The 23108-nt window shown below is 37.5% G+C and overlaps 1 protein-coding gene across 10 annotated transcripts in view; it reads right to left on the reverse strand.

Annotated features, from left to right (window-relative positions):
• The window catches only part of ADD1 (adducin 1), a 62532-nt gene that overhangs the window by 38084 nt on the left and 1340 nt on the right, over positions 1-23108 (reverse strand). The window contains exon 1 of one of the 10 annotated variants that reach the window (XM_053941608.1): positions 4386-4476. The exons of the other annotated variants lie outside the window; for them this stretch is intronic. The gene's annotated coding sequence lies outside the window, so the exon portion shown is untranslated. Of the gene's footprint in view, positions 1-4385; positions 4477-23108 lie in introns of those variants that run through there. 10 annotated transcript variants of the gene reach the window in all.

Raw genomic sequence — 23108 nt, forward strand, 5'->3', positions numbered from 1 at the left:
GCTGGCAGCCTGGCACAAGTGGGGCATCCCCAGAAAATGATGCTGGGACCCACACTTTTCAACATCACCACAAATAACCTGCATGAGGGGTCTGAGAGCACCACTGTCAGGTTTGCTGGTGACACCACACTGGGTGGTGATGGGGCCGTGTCAGCAGGGAAAGCCATCTCACAGACCAGCACAGGCTGGAACGGGGAGCTGGCAGGAGGAGTGTGGAGTTTAACAGAGACAAGTGCAAGGTCCTGCAGCAGTGATGACACCAAAGAGCCTGGCACAGGCTGGGATCCTTGGCTGGGGGGGACCTGGGGGTCCTGGTGCACAATGAGAGCTGAATAGGGGTCAGCAGTGAAGCTGCTGCAGCAATGAAAGCAAACCAGATGCTGGCATCACCCACAGGGGCACCACTAGCAGAGATGAGAGATGTGACCTTCCCAAACTACCAAGAGCTTGTCAGGACACATCTGGAGTATTCCTGTGTCCAGCTGTGGTCTCCACAGTTTGAGAAAAGGAACAGATGGAGTGGAGAGGGTCAACATTAAAGCCATGAAGATGATCAAAGACTGTAGATCCTACTCTATGAGGAAAGCCTAAATGAGTTAGGACCTCTCCTTTCTTCCTGAAGAAGAGAATGCTTGCATCAGTAAACTTTCCCAGAATTTAAAGGCTGGCTACAAAATGGAAGGAGGCTCTCTCTTCACAAGGAGCCACATGAAGAGGACACAGGGTAACAGGTGCAATTTACACCACAAAAGGTTTCACCTTGATATAGGAAAGACATTTTTTACACTGAGAACAATCACCAGAATGTTCTCACCAGGAAAATGGTGGCATCTCCATCAACTGGAGATATTCAAGACACAACTGGGCAGGGTGTTGGATAATCCCATGTGGGCTACCTTTCCCACAACAGGTTGGCTCAGATGACATTCTGAGATCCCTTTTAACCTGGGCTGTTTTATGTTCTATGATTCTACTTAGCAAAAGCCCACCTAAGACTTATGCCAGAATTTAGGTGGACAGATTCAGCTGGGATATTTGTTAAAGACATCTGTCTAAATTCTGCAGAAGTTTCAGTATATATGGGTCAGAATTCATAATTCAGTCCTTGCAAACAAAAGAAAATCATTGAAATCAATTAAAAAGCTAAAATACAGAGAGGTTGTTTTCCTGCTTTTAATAAAGGATTTAAAAGGTCAAAAGTATCAAACTTTTAGAAACAGTAATCATTCAACTCTCCTCCCTGACCTGGAAAAGCATTGTATCCCTGAGACTGGACACTGCAGGAAGCTGAGAATGACGCACAGGGAGGAACAGGGCAGCACACTGTGCTGTTCTTCCCCTCACTGGAAGGTACAGTTGCAGTCTGTGCTCACCACTGATATAATTTTCATGTTAAACCCTAACATTATTTACTAATTTATGATGGAAAGAGCAAATTTCCAAGAGCTCATTCCAAGTTAATTAAAAATGGTAAGGAATCCAAACCTAAAAATCAAAATTATGTTTAAAAAATAAAGATTAAAAAAATCCTCTTCAAACTGTTAACTTATATCTCCTATTGACAAGGTTCCCGGTTTCTTACCAGTCTTTTAACTTCACCTCTTCCACTCCTTTCTTTCTCCAATTTTTCTGCTAAACAATTTATGAAAAAACCCAACAGAACTGCCATTTCTAGCATCAAAAGATTTTGTGAAAAACTAACAGTTTCAAACCTACTTATTAACTCAACATCAAAATTACCTTTCACTTCTTTGACTCAGAGACTTATATATACTAGTTCCATACATTTCTCATACAGCATTTCTGGAAGTGTTCAATGCATAAACACATGAAAGATTAGGGAAAGTGATAACAGAAAACAAAATGTCACACTGTTCATAAAACACAAAGAAACTCTAAAGAAGTATCTTCAACCACAGGCACCTAAGCTTTTCTTCTGAAACTCTAAGAGCTTCACAAATGTATCACAAAATTTGCATGCAAATGTCAAAACAGGAATTTCACCAGTGTCTTTTGCATTTCTTCAGACACAGAGAGCAAGTATGGATTTTGCAAGCTCATAATATATTTTTCCATGGTTTCTTGTCAGAGGAGCCCCAACGGTGATTATGGCAGTGGAGACACTTCTTCCCACTGCTTCAGTGTCTATTAACCCCAGAAATAATTCCTTACAGTTCAGTGAAAAACATGGGCTTCAGTGTTATTGTTCAGAGCAGTCTCATGGTTTTCAGATAAATTTATTTTATGAAGCTATTCCAACACTGAGATTAAAACCTGCACTTATAGAGCCCCCCAAATGAGTCATTATAATTACACTGCCAAATAGTACTGAAGCTGATTTGCCTGCAATTTTATTTCAGAAATCTGATTCCTAATTCAAGTAAGTTTCTTGATTCTGTGGTTTTTACTTAATGATAGTTTAATATCATAAACTCATTTTAACACAGCTAATGCAAAGGAGTACAAATGGAGACAAAAATTACACCAGAAATACTCAATGCTGAAAAGGCAAATTAGAAGGGAATTCAGGATCAGTCATAGACCACTACACAAGTTTTCAAGATTATCCAGTGGCCAGGTGTTCTACTGTAATAGCAAAATCAAAGGAAAACAGAAGTAGAAAAATTACCTTCCCTAACTTTAAAAACACCCCACTACTAGAATATTATTTCATCCACTTCAATAATAGACATGAAATATCAGAGTTCACAGAAGGGCTGCAAGAACAATCTGGAGAGTAGAAGTCTAAGTTGTAGGATCAGTAGCTCGACATATCCGGTGAACCAGAAAAATTAACTGGTCACAGAGGTGACAGGGCCTTTCAGTCCTGCTAACACAAGTATGGAGATATGCAACACTTGGGAGTGACTAACAGGCCCATTTGCCCTTGAAAAGATGGAAATTTCCTAACCACATATATACAATACTGAGTCAATAACTTAGCTTTAAAAGTCTTTGTATAACACGTTTTAATACAACTTCCAGAATTCCTTCTACTACCTGTCTGCACTGAGATCAGAATCTGCTCTGAAATCTATGAACCTGCCCTTCCTTCTTTGGCTTTGAGAAAAATAAGTTCCACAGGCACAATATGTTCATGTTATTTGCAGCTTCCAATGCATTTCCAGTTTTCCAACACCTTTTTTTTTTTTTATAGCACCTTCCTTTGCTGGTAGGCTAGTGACAGCTGGAGACTGAATGTCAGACTCAGAGACAGAACCAAAAATCCTCCTTAATCCTTCTCCTACGCTCAGGTCAAACTGATCAGACTTGCTATCAGGACAAGTTTTCTGTCAGAACAGATAGAATAACTCTTCTTATTTTTTAACTATCTTCAGTAGCACAAAATGCAAATTCCTGAATCATTCAGGCATACCTTACCCAAGAAATTTCAGCTACAAAACCTACAAAAGTTTCAAAACACCTTAGCAGGTCTCACTGGCTTCTTTGATGCATTGATGCAGTTTACTCCATGGAAACTGACTTGTTCTGGTTAATGTTTTTTAAATGTTAAGTTTAACAGCCTGTATAATAAAAAGGGTTGCACTGGAAACACCATCACTCTATGCCTTATTGACAATTTTTTGAACAAAAAACATTGGTGCCAAGTATTTTTCCAGCCTGCTTTATTGGGACAATAAAATTCAACATTGATGTCACAGAGACTCAGCTACACACACTGAACAGAACTGCACAAGAGTGAGTCAAGTCACTAATTTACACTGTCATCCTCTACTTGTGCAGAAAGTACCAAGACAACGTAAAACTAAAATATTTTCACACTATTAAAATTCATGGATGGTGGCAGCAGTACCAGAAATTAAATGGATATTTATTTTTGTTATCAGGGTCACTAGTCCATACAAATAAAGAGGTTTAACCCAAATACTGCTTATTTTTAGGTTTCTGTGAACCCACATGCACTTCCCAAGCCTCACACCAAACACACCAATAAGCCACTGCCCTGAGATTTTTGAACACAGGTCAAATCAGATCACCAGCTTTCCAAGGGCAGGGCCCCAGCTTTATCCAAGAAGTCAAGCTTGATCAGCATGTCTGACCCAAAAATGAACACTGGCCTTAAACTGAAGTTATAAAAGCTCCTAGATTTCTAACTCCAAGACTGGACTTGTAAAAAGATACAAATGCACACATAAGTTTCTTAAAGAAAGTTACCAAGGTACTGAAGCAAAATTAGATGTTTAATTTGCCAATAGTTAATCAGTTAATAGTAGTTAATCAGGTAAGAAAATGTCCATAATTTCCATATACAAGAACTTGAAATCAGATTTTCCTAGGAAACAACACCCTTAAAGCCCTGAAAGTCCCCAGATTCAATAAGAGTACTCCACATAGCCCCCAGAAGGAAAGCCATCTGCACTTACCAGAGAACAATCCACTGCTGCTTCACAGAACAGCAGCTTCAGAGAGATGGGCAGTGGTTGCTTTAGACAGCAATGAGAACTAGGTCAGGACCTGTAATGGAGAACAAGGTTTTACCTTGTCCACTGTAAACCTGGGGGTGCTTCTGACACAGCAGTTCAGGAGGAAGAGGACACAGCACAGGTTCTTCCCACAGCAATGGGGAAGCTGCAGCGCTGCATGAGAACAGTGTGGGTCAGAAGCAGCTTTAGCAGAAGGCAGAAGACTCCAGAGTTCCTCTGAACACTGCACACAGAATCAGTTTCAAGCTGGCTAAAACATGCTGCTGTATGTTCAGTGATGAGGTAAATAAGCAAAAATAAGCAAAATTAACAAGCCCCTTCACTATGCAATGTGACCACAGTAGCATTGTTCCACTTCACCTATAAGCTTTCATAATTTTTCTGATGGTATTACCTATACAGCACTCCCCTTATTTTAAATAAAGGGGACTGGACATTCTAAAATAAGATATGAAAATATAATTTTATTATTTACATGTTTCTTGGGTTTTTCAAGAAGGTCATACTAGATCAGTGTCTAGGGAAAAATCAGGTCCCACACATATACCCATTGCTATCACAAATACAAAAAACCCAAAAAACTTATGTTTCAAATGTAAAATAACTATAATGCTCACCCATTGTCAAACCTTCCAAAAAAGCACTGTGACTAACAAAAGCTCCTACAAAGGACAGAAGAACTTAAAACTCATTTTTAAGCAGGAATAAATACTTCCTTGATACTTTAAAAATGCAAGAAGTTTTAGAAACTTTAAGTATTCACACCTAAAATATCAGTATCACAATGCATAAAGGATCAACTGAATGCAGCAGTGCTTAGGCAAAGCGGCCCCATTCTGGCTAGGATCCAGTTATTTTCATGGAGACTGAATAGCAAGGGATGAGATTTCTGAAGCATGCTGGCAATGAACAGAACAATGTCATTTAACCCTTTGAACATACTCTGCAACAGTAACTTCTTCCAAAACAGCTGGATGACATTTGGTATCTTTATTTATTAACAGAGGAGAGAAAAGCAGTTAGACTCTTTTTCCCTCAGTTAAATACAAATAGTCAAAATATTGCCTTTGTCTTGTTAATGCTACAGTTTCACTTTGTACAAGCATGAGAGCTATTTTATGGGTTTGGTTTTTTAAATGTTAACTTAGGTTAAACACTGAAAAATTTTCTGAATCTGGAATGAATCTGGAATCTGAATGTTGACTTAGTCATTTGGACACTACCCTCTGGAACAGATGACGTCCTGGGATAAACTCTTAAACTGATCAGATACAAAAACCTCAATCCAAGTAATTTTAGATTTAAATACAATTGCATTGACAGTGTTAGAGCAAATTCAAAAGTACTGTATTCCAAGGGTTTGAGTCAGCCATAGAATTTATCAGACTGTTAAGGGAAATCCCACACTACAGTCTGAGGATACAAACCCCACAGACAGTAAGTGAAGGTGGCTTGCCCAAAATCCCTCTGAACTGCCTATGGACACACAAGAACAAAGACACCAAGACTCAGCTTGTTTATCTCACCTCTAATATGGAAAAGACCACACCTAAGAGAAAAATTTTTCATTTATTATGAATGGTTAGAAGCTGAAGCTGGAATGTTTAAAAAAGGTGAGTATGAAAAGATTCTGTATGGGGGTTTTATCCACAAGACATCTGAATGCGAGTCTAGACCTACTGGAGTTAATAAACAAAGAGTGAAGTTTTTGGGTGTTTTTAATCAAGAAAGTCTACTAACAAACTAAAATGCCAGAATTCAAGCACATGAATTGTAAGATTCTGCTTTTCAGTTTACTCTGATTGTGGTTTTTATGGAAGAGTTCTGAAAAAAGACTTTAAAATTTAAATAGTCTAGTTCAATTTCTTCATTCGCCAGAAATTTAGACCCTAATAACAGCTCTTAGTTAAGCTCTTACACATCCTGATTTAGAGACAAGACATTCCTATTAAAGCAAGAGCAAATAAAAAGTGCATAAGCAAATCAGTTTTGCTTTCCAGGCTGAAAAAGTATTAGTATGTTCCTTACATATCACAATAAGGAACAGTGTCACTGAAGTTAGGTTGTACGAAATGATAGCTAATTTTGTGATGGTAAAGCTTCACAATCATTAACCCTGCTTGTGTTTTTCTCTGCTCCTGCTCTGATATACACAGTTTTGGAACAAAATAAAAGTAACTTGCCTATCCATCAACACTGATAATTAGTTTCCAGAGATTTTGACTTCACCCCTGACCCTTTTTTCCTAAGATGTATACTTCATTATGCCATTTTTACTTGAATCAGAGGTAGACTAAACCTGCCCTTTTTAAAATAATATTCCATTTTGTTGATAGATTTGTGAGGCAAGGACATAATAAATCTTAAGTATACTCTGGCAGCACTTGTTGCTACTCAAAATTATGTAATAACCCCTTATCATCAAATTTAAGAACCCCATGAATTTCTTTACATTTTTCAGGAAATGTCAATATAGTTATAAAGAATTAGTGTAGCTGCTCCAAAAGATTAGGAAAGCACACAAGGAAGGCTGTAACAGAATGTGCCACCACTTGGAAACTACCAAAAGGATAAATTCAAGTCTCTCTCAAATTCATGACTGATATACCCACAACTTCAGAGATCCTACAGCACATGCCTCACAAGTAAAACCCTGCATTATTATGAGACTAGTTAGTTGAGATTTTTGAGATGGAACTAACCTGAATATTCATTACTAGATGCATGAATTCTGCCATGTTTTCCTGGCAGAGTACCCAAGTAACTCAGAAATTGCTACATGATTAGAGAGTGCAGGCACTACGCTGGAACCAGCAAGTTTGATATACAAGCAGCACAAATGTTGTGGATGGGTGTGTTACCAGTTCAAGCAAGAAGACCGTGAATCAAAGCACATAAATATGGAAGAATCTTAATACGAAGATTAGAGATTTCAAGCAGGCCTGAATCAGGCAGATGAAGGCAGCAGAGATGCTGAATTTTTCATTACTTTCTCCTTCATGTTCAATTTGGATTTTTCTGAGTGACACTCCTCAGTTCTTTAATAGCATTTCCCAGTTTTGATGGGGGAGGGAGAGAAAGATAGAAAAGGACACAAATTATGACAAAATTCATTCTCTTAACACAGTAGAATTGAACAGAGTTTTAAAAAGCCTGTATGCAGGAGGAACAAATATCTTTGAAGAATGCAAACCTAAGTAATAATCTTGACATAAACCTTCCATATGAGATCTTACACTGCACTTGCACATAAAAACAGTTCTGAAATGTGAACCTCACATATGTATTGTCATTCTATTTCCAAATAGACAGATAACAGTCAGGGTTATTGAAATTCAAAAAAAATACTTTGCATAGTGCTTAATTCGATATTTGTACATCCTTCAGGTAGGTGAAAAATTTTAGCAAGACAGTGGTTACACCATCTTTTATCTAACTTACACTAAACATTTTTGCAGAGTGTTTAAAATACATGCCCTATTCAAAGGATATTAACACTATCTTCATAGAAGTCCCAGAAGTGACAGTAAGACAAAGTTCATGTCATTGCACAGCTCCCAAAGCCAAGAGCATTCTCTTTTCCATCTCTCCGAATGTTCCTGATGAGTTTAACCTACAGATTAAAACATATCAACTATGAATTAAAGTGTTACTAGAACTAATTTTCCTGCATTAGATTGTTCTTCTTTCCATATTAGGAAATACCATGTCAAGAAACCCCTAAGATCTCTATTTTAGGAGCAGCTTATCTATGTTTTTCTTTTTCACAGGCAAGTGTGAATGTGCTCCCCACCCAAAAATTATGCAGTTTCCTACTTCTGGGTAAACCTCAGGGGTCATGTACACCCACGTGGTAACAGATGAAACACCATGAGAAAACCATCTTCCTGACTGTGCCGTCTCCCTTGTCAGGCAAGTATTACTCAGCTGAATATGGCTGCATAAATTAACATCATGCAAACCCAGAGCTTCTCTTCCAGCTCAGATTCTCATTGTTTCCACCTGACAGTGGCAAAAAGATGTTATTTACTCCTCTGCAGGGTTTCAGAATTATATCTGGAGAAAAAGGCAGCAGTCCAGTTTCTCTAGTCACTGCAAACCGTGCAAGCACAATGTTTAATGGCCATTTTAGTGAAGCCACTTTCAGAATCAGAAGCAGCCCAGACTTTAACATATCAGGAATTTCAGCCATTCTCACACTTTCTACTAGATCTATTTCTTTATTTTTCAACCAGGACCTTCCTGGTCTGCAGAAGGTTACGTTACTCGGTTGAAGATTGAGCAGAACAAAGCAGCAGAAGGACAGGCACCAACCATGGCCCAGAGATTCTGTTTGCATTGCAGGAGGACAAGGATCAGAATGGCTGTCGAGCCTCGCACACCACAACCCAGGTAAACTGACACAGCAACTCACACTCTGCTGGTACAAAGCTGGCACATCAGAAAGGCTGCCTTCCCTGAAGAGGCCAGGCTGGATGCATTTACACTTTTTGTGTTTTCAGCCATGACTCCAAAACCTCAGGAGATGCAGATACGCTCTCCCTCCTCTCTTCCACACACACAGCTTTGAGAGCACCCAAGCACACAAAAAGCTCTGTTAAGGTTCATCCCCAAATATTACCTAAAGACAGACACACACACCAAAGTATCCAAAGGTCATAAAAATATTGCATGGCCTTAATGTTCTACAAAACTAATTTGAAATCGTTACTAAGCCCAAAAGAACAAAACTGAACTTGTCCTTCTGGGCATTGTGGACATACTGAATTCAAGTCCCAGTGTAAAATGTGAAAGGCTCCTGTTGGACACATAACCGTGCTTCCAGATTATGGATGGATAATGCTAATTTTAAAGACTGTCTCTAGGCAGGTATTATTTTAGTTGACAAACATTTGCAGATTAATAGGAAAAAACCCAGTGTTTTTACATATCTGTCTTGCTATTGGTTGTCTAAAACAAACTCCACTGGCTATAATATCCCATTTATTGTTTTTTTATTCAGATACCTATCCAAGCAACAACTATTCTACCCACATACAAGACGTACTCCCATCCTTCAACCTTACCACCACCAATACCAAGAAAACTTCTAAAAATACAGTACCAGTACCCCTGTTCATGTTTGACTAGTAGTGACCAGAGACTTTTCCCCACTGTGTTCTAAAAATCACACCCAGCCAGTATAGGGCTTATAACTCCAGAAACAGAAATTTAAGTTAAAATAATGAGCATCAAGGATACAAAGATGTGTCAAATCAGTTGGGAGTCAGATAAAGATCCTGAATAATTCACACAGCACTAAGTACTAAGCACTTTCATTCCCAACTCAAGCTGTAAAATGAACTCTTTCTAGAAACCCAACTGCCACTGTTTTATTGCCAAAATACATATGTGCACTTCTTTCAAGTTTACTGAGAGGCTACTGGCATCAAAAACTGCAAAGCACCATGACATGTATGCAGCATTCAAAGCCAGAATTCTAAACCCAGCTTTTAAAGTGATTTCCCGAACAGCATGCAGCTGGATACAGGCCAGAGTTTCTGCCCATGTGAAGTCCAGCTGATCTCAACAAAACCTTAGAAATTGGTGAGCAGCTCTCCAAGGAGATGAGCCAAACAACTGTGTCAAATGGAAACAATAATCACTCGCATTAAAGCTGAACTGTGGTATTTGTTTTTACAACTGTGGTATTTTATATGTAGAAAAATCTACTCCATAAGCCTTTCCTTCCATACAGTCTAAGTGCATCATGCTTTCTCCAGAGCACAGTATTATTTTCACTCTTCCTTGTGGGAAGCCATCTCCACACTGGGCTGGCCACAAGGCTGAGTCTACACATCTGTCTGTGTGGCCATGCAGGGGAGAGAACTTGTAAAGGAGCCCTGCCAATCCAAACCTGCAATCACATCTGTTCAACAGAAGTTCCTGCCCTCAAGGGACTTCAATAGGATCTAACACATCCACGTACTTAAGTGCATATTAGGCCCCAAGCAACTCCCACTTTGTCAGAGTTGTTCAGTAACAAAGTATCTAACAAAGCTTATGAAATACAACAGAAATCTTTCAAAAATGTATTCTTTAGGGCCCCATAATTAATGACATTTACTATCCCATTTTTAAGTTACCTTTCTATGCATATCCAGAAACTAGTATATTCTATGAAGTCTGTCCCAGAAGTCCCCACACAAGATATATGTAATTTACATTGGCCATTCAACTTCACCTGCTTTGAAGATAGAAATTAAAAGATGCAGATCTTAAAGCTTTTTTTTTTTTAATCAAAACAAGCCCAGCAATTCTAATGTTCAAATATAAAGTCTGATGTTTATTCAGCCAACTGCTTTGATTTCATTAGGAAGAGATTCTGTAGTGTTTTATTTTTTTTTGTATACAAGGACTTTCTGTAACTGTCAGAGTCAAAACCATTTGGCGTTTTATAAGCAAATGTCAAAACTTTGTCTAAAGGGGCAAAAACTACCAAACTCATACTAATGGTTTAACTCTCAAATTATCCTGATTGACTATGGCCTGTGTGCAGTTTTAAGAACAGAGTAACACACACACCTGCAGCAATGTAACAATTTATGCTTTACAGAAGTTACATATGTTCTGACATTCCAAGCACAGCTGAAATAAAATGTATCATCCTATTTTGCACTGTGCTGAGCTCTTGACTGTAACAATACTTCATAGCAGAAAGTCTCATGGGCTAAGACAGAATGCAACTTTATTTTTAAAGTGTGTAAACATAATATGTGTAAAAAAATCTTTCAGAAATCCCCTGTGTAAAGTAATCCAGATATTTAAACCTGTTTCTGACCTTATTAGATCAATGTATTTTTCTATTTACTTGTTTTTCTCTTCTGTCTTCTCCAAACTAAACCAACCTTCATTTTCTCTCCCTCGTCATACTTGCCTACTATTTTATTTTCTACTAGTACCAGACACTGGATAATTTCATAAATCTATCAGCTAATAACAGACAGACAATACTTCATTTTCTCCCTTTTAATCTCCTGAACTTCTATCAACGTTGATAAAATTCAGATGGTTTTATGAAGATATCCAATGACACACAATAGCAATATATCTCACCAGCTTAAATTATTCTTACTTACGAGTCCTTTATCAACCTCACCCCTGAACTTTCTCGATGTCATCCTTAAGTTACCTGCTCTCCTCCAAGTCTCAAATAAGCTATACAAGACTCACCTCAAATTAACTTGTTTCTCTTTTCTAGAACTTTCATAACCTAGGAAGAAATTGATGGCAACAAAAGCCAAACCAGCCATTGTCCAGTGTCTCTCTGCTGCAAGTTTGTTCTGCACAGGTGCTACAGACCCCACCCTCCCCACAAGCCACACCTCAACATCTTTTCACAGGGACGCTGGTCTAAATCAGCAAGTCTTGGAAAGGATATACACACACTCTTCTCTGGGAGAAGAGAGGGAAATAAGATTTGTCTGATTTATCCTCCAAAGATCAAACTGCATAGCAACATGAACCTTCATTTTATAAAACAGTTAAAATTTTATGTTTGTGAGACACAGTGTCAACATGAAAAATTACCTCTAAGGACAGTTACTTTTTTAAAAAGTGGCACCAGCTAACAAGACACAATATGAAAAAAAAAAAGTTGACATGACTCCCATGAAATAAGAGACCAAAATGCCAGATCTAACCATGCTGCTGAAAATACAAATTATTCCAACATGGACTGCATTCCTTTCAGAACCAGCTATAGCATAGGCCACATCTGCAGGGAATGCTATTCTAGAGCACACAAATAAAAGATTATTTCAATTTAAGACAACTGAGCAATACTCCACTTCAATTTTGATAGATAAAAGGACTAAAAAGAAAAAAAGTCTAAAAATTAATATAGAGCCAGAAAACTTTTCCTTCTCTCTGGTGTTTAATAGTATATTATCAGTTAACAAACATATTACCTGGTTCACCAGAAGAAGGAAACTGTTAAGTTGCCAATGTCATGTGCATTAAACAAATTAGAAAAGAATTGTTTGACTTTTCAGTAATTATTTCTATTACTCCAAGGCAATAACATAATTTATTTTAATCTGACACCTTTTCATTTACCATGACAAATCAGATACAGTCTAATTGAAAAACATACTTCAAGAATAAAAAGTCAAGATAATCACCTTGTAGAGTTTTCTTATGGCACACACAATACATTCTTTCAAAATGCCAGTATTTAGAAACAAATTCTCATCATTAGAAGAGCATTGAGATGATGTCTGCTAAGTCATTCATGCTCTGGAGACTACTGACTAACAGTTTCAGACTTTGGTTTTTTTTCTTTTAGTACATGAGATTCTCTCTAGTCCACACCTGTTCCACAAGAAATGACAAGACAGAATGTCTAAATAATAAAACAGGTTAAATGCAATTTAGTCAATATTCATATAACAATGAACACTTACTCAAGCTTTAAAGTATTAACTATAATTTAACTGTCAATCACTGTTCTCCCAAAATTGTATTTAGGGATGTAACTTAGCTAACACTAACACTTAAACATGTGCAAAGTACATTTATGTCATTGACATTGTACCCATGTAATTATTTACCATTTATACTAATCACTATGTGTAAATACAGTAATTTAAAGGGATAAGATCTGATTCTCAGTCTTCTAACATTAGTTTTGAAAACATTAGAATAGTTTTAAATTCATGAATCAAGAAAAATCATTTTAGTACACAGAGAGGATTAGACACTGCTTTGGCAATTATTTAGACCAAAAAATCAACAGGAAATTCAACTAACAGCTGAAGGGAAGTCAATAAAACACGTTAAGCACAGTCAGGAAGGAAACTTTCAAACATCATTAAATTTCTAACCTGTCCTATCCAAACTACTTTCCATGCTTGAACTTCCTTCCTAAAATGAAGCTTTCTAGATGAACATTTAGAACAAATAAGTAACAGAGATGGAGTAGAGAAAAATACAAAGCAGTTACTGTATTTCTGTGCATATAAAAACCACATCCAGTAATACAAGCTACTGATATAGATAAAACAATTGCCCAAGTGAGTGTTTACAAGTTCCCTCCTGGGTCTGAAATACCTCAGCAGGAATTAAATCATGATTTAACACTTCTTAGCAATTGAATAAATTAGAAAAATATTGCAACCTCAGGCAACATAATTTCTCAATTTGCCAATTAGTGTTCTTCTGTCAGGGAGAACATAGTAGAACCCTTTTCTTTGTCAAGTCTTCTTTAAAACCATCAGTTTCTAAAAGGCAGAGATGCAGGACTGTCTCTTATTAGTGCAAAAGCACAATGCTTCCTCAAAAAATAATTTTCCAAATTTATTAGATGGACAGTCTTAGGACAATACACAGGAACAACAGGGCAACACACAGCAACATGGTATAGAGTGTTTTCACCACATCAACCCTTCACCTTGCACTGAAGTTATTGGGGAGTTATTTTTCAGCAGCTCAAAGGAGAATTTTCAGAGAAATATGAAGACAATGACATAGCTGTGCACGTGCTGTGGGCAGCTCCCTTCAATCACAGAGGACAGAAGGAGAAGAAAATAACGGATTCATTACAAAATCTATTGAATTATGCTGTGTTGACTTGGGGTTTCTTAGGGCAAAACTCAATATATAGGCACGAGAAAAAACACAGTGTAGCATATTCTATTAAACAATATTTAAAACATCCTACTTGTCTAACATTTATTATCCCCTGATATAAGCATTTCTATACCTCAGAATGCAACTGGTGCACTTGCTCAAGAAAGAGACCACCCACGTACCCAGTGGTGTCTGGGCAGTATCTGGTCAAGTTATTGTACCATCTTTAGCTGAAGACAGGAATCAAGGGAACAAACAGATATTCCAGGTCAATCAGCTCAAATCCCAAGGTAGAGTGGAAAATGACATTACATCCCCTCCCCCCTCCTTACATAAGCTAACCAGCTCCATCTTAAATACAGCCTTATTCCACTACTCCTAAGGGAAGGCTGTTGCAGACTCCTATGCCTCCGTTGCTTAGGAACCATCTTTTCTAATTTCCAGATTAGGTTTGTTCTTGGATAGTTTATACCCATTTGTTCTTACACCTCAAGCATAAAAAGCTCTTTTTACCCACCTGTGTTGTTTCACTAGTTTTTATGAAGAGCAACTTCTTCCATGCTTTGTTTCCCCAGATCAAACAAGACACTCTCTTAGTCCAAATGTCCTTTTTATTTGATGGTGGGTTATAGGAATTATATGCAGCTTTTAAGGAGAGCTTTCACCGGTACCAGAAAAAGTCAATAACCTTTACTTCTTTAAAGAAAAATATCAGCAGGGCAACAACAGTGTAGTTGTTATCCTAATACTGATCTCCATTGCTAACTCTGATAGGTTTGTCATCCTGAAGTGTTACAATTCCTTTAATGCTCTTCGATGCAACTCCTTTTCCTACTGGTCATGTCTTAAGGTCTCACCTTTGTTCTGTGCAAAACCTGCTTTTGTATTGGTGATGCTTGACATCTGATGAAGATCATAAGATTGGCATGAAAAGTAGGAATGGATAAATAATTTTAAAGAAAATACTAAATCTCAAAATTGTTCCTGACAAATTCCACTACTTACATAGTTCCAATATATCAGCCACTGGCTATCAAGTTCTATCCATACTTGACATATCCTGTTACCATTCAACATCAATTGTCACAAAAACATCCCTCTAATTTTTACATGGAATCATATTGCACATTATATGACTACTGATTTACAAGGGGTCAGCTCTAACCATGTATCCTCTCCAAAAAGTCAGGGATCTTACAAAAAAGAGGTGTTAGATTTCTCTGACAAATCTTCCTCTGTTGGGAGCTGTATCACTTCATACCTTTTTCATCTTACCTCCACACAGAACAGCTTTTCATTCTAAATTTAAACAAATCTCTGTATATTAAGGTCACACTAATGATGCAATTACTATCCCAAATCACCTTTTCCTCTTAATGTTATGAGTACTTTCACTGTTCTCCAGCCATCCAATATCCTTCTGCCTTGCCATTTAATAACAATTCTTGCAACTGAATCTCTAATTACACAAATCACCTACTTCAAGTTGTAGAGTAAATGTTACACAGTTCCACTAACCTGCACCCTGCAAGTTGGGCTTCATCTTCACGGAAATCATCTTTATAACTTCACTTCAGCATGACCTATGTGCATGTGCATTGAAAATGTCTTCACTGAAAATTAAAGCAAACTTTCCAAATAGTCTTTCTCAAGTATCTAAATTATTTTTAGTCTTATTTCATTACCCCCATGCTTCCTGACAAGACACATGGAGAGTTTTGTTCAGGTTTTCTGCTTACTCCTGATGATCCTTTTCAATTTGCTATCAACCCTGCTGGATCTTGTATCTCTACTTTTTTCTACATGGAAAATAATAACAATTTAGTAAGAGCACAATATTCTATACAGTTGCCAGAATTACCTGCATTTATTGCTGCATCAGAAGTTCAGCAATGCCAGACAGAAGTAGCTGAAAGCACCTCATCAAATAAGCCCTGAACACTGCCATAAACTGGAATTGCAAGAACATTTGGATGCTAAACTACTTATGGACTTTGCAATTTGCATGTTCACTTCTGCAGTTACAATTATAAACAGCTTTTCATGACACAGACACATTTGGGTCTTTTTGCTTTACTTGAGCCTTTTTTTTCCCTTGCTTTTTCCCTAAACGATGTTTGTCTAAAACATGAGTAAAAAAATTAAGCCACAAAGTCTCTTGAGAGCTAGAAAAAGGAAAGGCAAGTTAAAGCTGCTTAATTTCAGCTTCACCTTGAATCAGCCAAATAAAGAAAAAATAACAAGAAAACCTGTATTATCAATATTTTGGCTTGATAATAGACTGCACAGCTATTACAAAACTTACTTGGGGGAAAAAGGGGGGATAAAAAGTCTGCAGAGACAAGGTTCCAATTTAGGATTACCATAGCAACAGAGAGGAGGGAGGGGAAAATTGCCAGATTACTCTCTCAGATCATCAAATCCTTGAAAGAATAAATTTAGATTTGAGTTTCAGTCAAATTAACTGAATTCATCCTATTCATTAATGATAAACACATCTAATTAAGGACTAAATTAAACAAGCAAAAAGTGTAGTACAAGAAACAAAGTAGCAAATACAACATTTTAGACTGAATTACCTCACCTTTTCCTTCTACCATAAAATATATATTTGGTATCACAAGAAGTCTTCATACCAGCAACCAATATCAGAATTATTCAGGAAGGTGTCTAGTTCTAATTAAAGAAAAGAGAAAAAGAGCCATTTGAAATCTGCCTCATTGTTGTTAAGTGACCTGAGTAGCTACACTGCTGAAAATGGGCAATAATATGCCCCCATTGGACTTGGGGATGTAATGCATTTCTGAAAATATAGTTTCAGAACAGAATAGAACATACATACAGAGCTAACATATTTCAACAACATATGTGGGCACAGTAATAACCCCAAAAATCAGGGAATGTAGAAATAAGCTTAAGCTCCTCAAAAAGGTGATACTCTGAAAAACAAACCCAGGCTAACCTAAGTAACTAATGGCTCATATGCTTTTAAACTGCAATTTTTAACATTCTTAGTATTTCGGAGTTGTTTTAATAAACGCTTAAATACAAAATGGATAAATATGTTAATGACTGATTAAAAAAGCAAGAACAATGGAAGTCTCTGTCTTTTTGGGAGAGCAGCTATCTCAATGCTTTAACCCACTCACATTAGATAGGATCCCAAACCCACTGAACCTGCAGTTGAAGTGGCAAATGCAGCTACAAAGGTTTAATTTTGACATTGTGAGCTTTGCTTGAGGTGTGGAGCGTTGTCTCCCCACTTTAGTGGTAAATATTGACCCATAAAGACTCTAAGCCTCAGGCATCTTTTCCACCAGCCAGAATGTTCAATTAATAAGGCTGCCCTCATAATTTGCAAGACTGCCTAAGTCCAACTTTCCTGGCTGGCATTCAGATTTTAAGCATGTTTCCCAGCCTTCTGTTCACCACTTCTGGCTTTTGTTGACCTGCTGCCAAAAACGCTCTTTATTTCCTGGTGGCTGGGCAGGCCAGAGGACAGTTTCAGAGACTACCTTCTTCCAAGTTGTGCAGCAAACTGTTCACTGTGTTCCCTGCTCTTGGCTCCTCCCCAGGATTCTGCAATGAGGGAAAATAGGAGGATACTGGAAGGACTGTCATTCCACTTGTGTGAAGCAGGGGCATAGGCACCTTCACTGGCCTTTCCTTTTCCTTAAACCAACATCTCCCCTAACAGACTGGAACTGAGTCAAAGTGTCCCAGGTCAACAACAAAGACTATGGCAGATCTACAAGTGGACATCCCACCTGTCAAAATCACTATCCTATGCTGCAACCACAAATTCTCCTTCCAGAGGAGTGGCAAGAAACTTGGTATAAGATGGTCCACATAACTCAGCAGTGTCAAGATCAGTGCAAGTTCTAAAGGAGATTGAAAGCAAAGTGGAAAACCACACAGACAGACAGACACTGAGTTACAAGTGGAACAGAATCAAAGAACAGGATGGTCCTCTCTGAGTCCAAAGCATAGAAACCTACCCACCAACCTTTCTTGATACATAAGAGATGGAACAGCTTTCCTTTGGGTGAAGGATTGATGTCTTATGCCCCATCTCCATTCACTTGTTATGGGAATGCTCTACAGAACTTACTAACTTTTTACCAAAACCCCTATATAACTGAACAGGAGAAAAGCCATAGATTTATATGTACAGCTGAGATCTAAGCAAGATCTAAGATCATTATTAATTTATTTTTTCTGCCTATTAATAGATTCAAAACCATTGTAATACTGTACCATAAACATTCTACATATCTAAATAAATGTTAACTGTATATTTCTAGCCACCAACACTTCATGAAAAATAATTTACAAAAACAAACACCATTTTATTGTTAATTCACCTATAAAAGACATAAATTTATTCCAAAATATTTCTAAGTCATCAGTTATAACTGAAATCACCAGACTATATTTGAAGACTCACCATACAATGAATTTTACTCTAAGCCCAAGAGGGTGGAGAAAAAAAAACAAACAAAAATTAAAAAAAAATCCTACACTTTGCTATGTACTAGTAGACTTAAAAATAATATCCACAGTAAGGAAAGAAAATTTACTTTGGAATCAAAATAGAATCTTGTGCTCTACACTGAATCTGTTATTCAAATCATATGGAAATTTGAAATGACATTTAAAAATAAAGTGACACATTAGCTGTGTAGAATTTTACCTGAAAATCATTGAAATCTTTCCAGTAACTGAAAACAACTAGAAAAAAGTGACAAAACTAATGAAACATTATTTGCTACCAACTGAAGTCTCATATGCTTCCCTAGTTATCCCTTTTAAGTTCTCGTGTTCCCCCTACATGTTGCGCGAGTCCCGTGCTCCCTCCTCCCCTCATCTGAGCACTGGCTCACCAAGGCTGGCCAAGCCAGCGGCAACAACACTTGGACTGGGTCAGAGCTCCCCATGGCCTGACCGGCTGCAGGTGAGACACCTACGCAGCCACACACTCCTGCTTCCCAGAACTAATCAGAGCCATGCCCCTCTCTCAGCAAGGACGCAGGTTTGGCCATCGTATCTCACTACTGGCAGAAACCTTTTATGTTTGAAGTCACCACTTTCCTGTTCAATTCAGCTGAGTGTAACTAACAGTTTTAGAAATTGAAAAGAAAAATAAAGTAAGTCCTTTTAATGCTGGAACACTTTAAGCTGTGCTGATTCAAGGTCACCACACAAGGCTTTACTAGACAAGATCTTTTGGAGAAAAAAAAGCCAAGTATACAGCACCTCTCAGTTAATACCCAACAGCAGCAATGTGTTTTTTCAATGAATTTTAGGTGGAATGGATGCTTCACAATTGTACACACTTGATAGATTTTCTTCAATATTTTGCAGTGACAGTACCTGAAGAAATTGCTTCATCTGTTAAAGTACTAAACTCAGGGTATGCTTTATTCTTGATCTCCACAGTCACAATGCACCAACAGTGACTTTATGCTCAGTCATTTGTAACACACACACAAAACAGCAGCAAAAGGAAAAAAACCCAAACAACAACAACACAAAATAGCCAACAGAAAAACAGAGAAGATAGTTTTCATGGGTCAAGGTTTTCATCAACACCTTCTGGTTTAATCTGGCATAAACTATAATAGAACTGAAATAGTGTATCAGACCTCTCAAGATTCAAGATGTAAAACAAGATAGAAATAAAAAGCAATATAACACATTTGAAATTTGTACAAACAAATAAAAAACAACATCCAAAAAAAACTAAGTTTCTATGGCTCCTAAGGCAAATTACAGTTTTTAATCCAAAATGGCATTTACATGTATACTGATTCCAACCAAAAACCTAGATGTGGTTTTTTTTGCCCCCTAGTCTTTGGAGCATAACTGCATCACAACAGTCATCTATTAATTTGATTTGAAAGTATCAAAAATACCATAAACTGTTACTGATTAACTGCATTTACTACTGTTTCCATGAACCCTTTACAGCACTTCAGTTAGGTGTATGAAAGAAAAACAAAATGTCAGAATTCTGAAATATTTTACTTCTTATTTTTTCAGACTTCCTGAGTCTAGATCTGAAAATCATAAATATGGTACAAAAATCAGTGATTTAAAAAAGACATTAGTCAATTAAAAACACAAAGGAATGTTTGATTAGTCTGAAGAGCACACATATGCCAAATCCCAGTTCAAAAGAGTAGCTCATAATATCACAGTTCTAAAACTAAATTGAGATTTGCTTTCATTTATGCTGTTTTAATTAATCTGCAGGGAAAACCATTCAAATAAGCGATAGTGAAAAACTGTTTTGATGTTCCACTTGTTAGTGCAACTGATCTGAGTTTGAAAGGTTGATCTTTCACTGGATAACAACTGAATCCAGCAGAGCAGGCAGAGATCATTCCTCAGAATGCAATCAAATAAGCAAGGTCAAAGGGAGGAAGTCGGGAAGGGACTGAAGTTGTTACTCCTGTTTGGCTACACCTTCAAAGACAACGTTTTCAGTTTCTCTGAAAGGTCAGAGTGCAGCAGCACCAGCATGCACACACTGGTCAGCCAGCCTGACGGGCAGTAGTTATTCAAATCCATCTCTGCAGTAAAACCTTTACTTGCCCTGAAGTGAGGAACAGTCAGACTTTGAAATTCCCCAGAGGAGCAGCAATACTTAAACACATTCAAGACCAGGGACCGTTGGTTGGGATGTTGAACCTGAATCCTCATGGCAAATGACACCATTTCAGCTTACATCTGATTTGAAAAGCAGTACTTCTGAAAAGGGCGTTTCCTGGAGTCTCTTCCCCTACAACATTTGCAACTATCAACCACTAAAACCTTCTGAACTGACAAGACCACAGTAAACAATATCCACTGTGTGGCGAGGAAAGAAACCAATTACTTGCTTCAATCTGACTAAAGATTGTCAAGATAATTCTCAATAAACAACAGATGCTTACCGAGATGGTAACAGATGTTATCATACATTCCTACAGAACCCTGTTACTGTATATATGATACTTTGAAGTGAGAGAAAAAGTAGCCATAGAAAAGGGAAATTTTAAAGTAAAAATTACTAGAGATCAAAATCTGTATAACCAGTACTTTTTAAGCATTACTACCTCTAATAAAAAGCTTTCCTCAGGAAAGAAACCAGTTCACATGCTTTACATCTTAGACCTTTCTCTACTGACTGGTTTGTACAGCTACTGCTCTCAGCCCTAGCAAAACCAAAGTATTTTTGAAGAGAAATGCTGAATAAGTAGCAAGACTAGGTAATATTTTCCTATTCCCCTGAGGAGGCTGATTAAATTATATGAATGAAAACTGCCTAACTTAAGTAATCTAGGGACTTCCACTATTTTTAAAATATACCTGCTTTTGAATCTGTTACTACAGAAGATGCATAACTTTACAGAAGAGCTTTGGACAGGTTCCTCAGCAGATGTCAAATGACCTGCACAATGGAATCAGGAGAGTAAACTTACTTTCACATTTGCTCACAATCACTTTTCAAATATAAAGCACATACCACCCTAAAACTGCCAAAGGAATATTTAGCTGCAGTCTGAATTACAGATACAGTGCTATTTCACAGATCACTTTCTGTGGTGCAGCATGGTCCAAGAGTAAGTTCTAATTCAGGAGCCACCAAAGACAGAAAATCAGCATGGCTTTTTCTTCATGCCCCCATGCCTCAGGTGTCTCTGCTGCACGGCAAAGAATTGATTCACTCCACTGAAGTAGTGGGCAAGTTTTATTAATATGCATTTTTCCCTCAAAGCAGGAATGACTCATTTGCACAGCAACAGTTTGGGGTTTACAAATTACTCACTATTGACCACTGCTACAACTCTTTAATAATTAAGAAAGCTATTTCTACCAGTCAGAAAAGCAGTGGATGCAAGATTTACTGCCTAGGCTCCTCAGGAAGCACTTGTCACATAGAAGCTGTATGCATTGTAGCAATCAACATGCTAAGCAGTCTTCTCCTAGTTTAAAACTTTCGGTTCTATTATTTTATTCTATTTATTAACAAAATTGGCTACTTCAAAAATCTTTTTTTTTTCTTCCTATACCAAGTCATGGAATGTTGGATGAGATTTGCTAAAGGCAGTTCATGCTGTGAAACTACACTTCAAAAACCAAGACTTGGGGCAGAAGTAGTTTTAGCCCTACTTCTGTCAAAGTCTCTCAGTGCTCAAAGGGGTTTTCTCTACCTAATTTCATCAGATGATCCAATTCCATACACAGAATCACACACTGGTTTGGGTTGGAAGGGGCCTTAAAGATCACCTAGTTCTGAACCCCCTGCCATGGGAATCTTCCACTAGACCAGGCTGCTCAGAGGCCAATCTCACATGCGCAAAATAACATTTAATATTGATGGTGAATCCCAAAGAATGAGAAGAGTTGAGTCATTTTCTGTTGGATACATCTAAAAAAACTGTCATGGAAAAATACTGATTCTGTAAATGACCTCCTTCACTCTGCAGCATTAGTGAACCATACTCTAATGAACTTACTGGCACAACATGCCAGCAAAAATACTTGCTTCAGATGAAGCACATTCAAATTTTTCACACTTATAATCATCTACCGCAGAAAGAAAACATTCAGTCAACACAACAGTTTTTGGCTAAAAAGCACTATTCCCAGCATAGAACTTCATACCAGTAAAACTACAAGACATTTAAACATGCAAACACAGTAATGCACATATTATCTTGCTACAGCAAAGATGTAAAAACTTGCAAATGCCTCTTCCTCAAAACTCTCCTCAGAAAACCACCAAGTTTAAATTCTATGACGCAAATCATACAGATCATTACATTCACTCATGATTATATCAAATTTGCTGGCATCAAATCTGTTTACTAAATATAAAGAAATAACAAAGCCACCTGTTTCAGAAGTCTAGTGCATAGTTGCATTTTTTCCTCGTTTATTACACAAGTGCTCTTAAAAGAGTATTTCCCTACTGAGAAACAGAATTTTTATACCATTATATTTAATTAACAAAAATGGAAGCCAATCTTAGAAATAGTTTGTATGCCTTTAAATAAATTCTTTTGC

This window comes from Vidua chalybeata, chromosome 4, assembly GCF_026979565.1.
Source record: "Vidua chalybeata isolate OUT-0048 chromosome 4, bVidCha1 merged haplotype, whole genome shotgun sequence".
NCBI classification, from domain to species: Eukaryota; Metazoa; Chordata; class Aves; order Passeriformes; family Viduidae; genus Vidua; species Vidua chalybeata.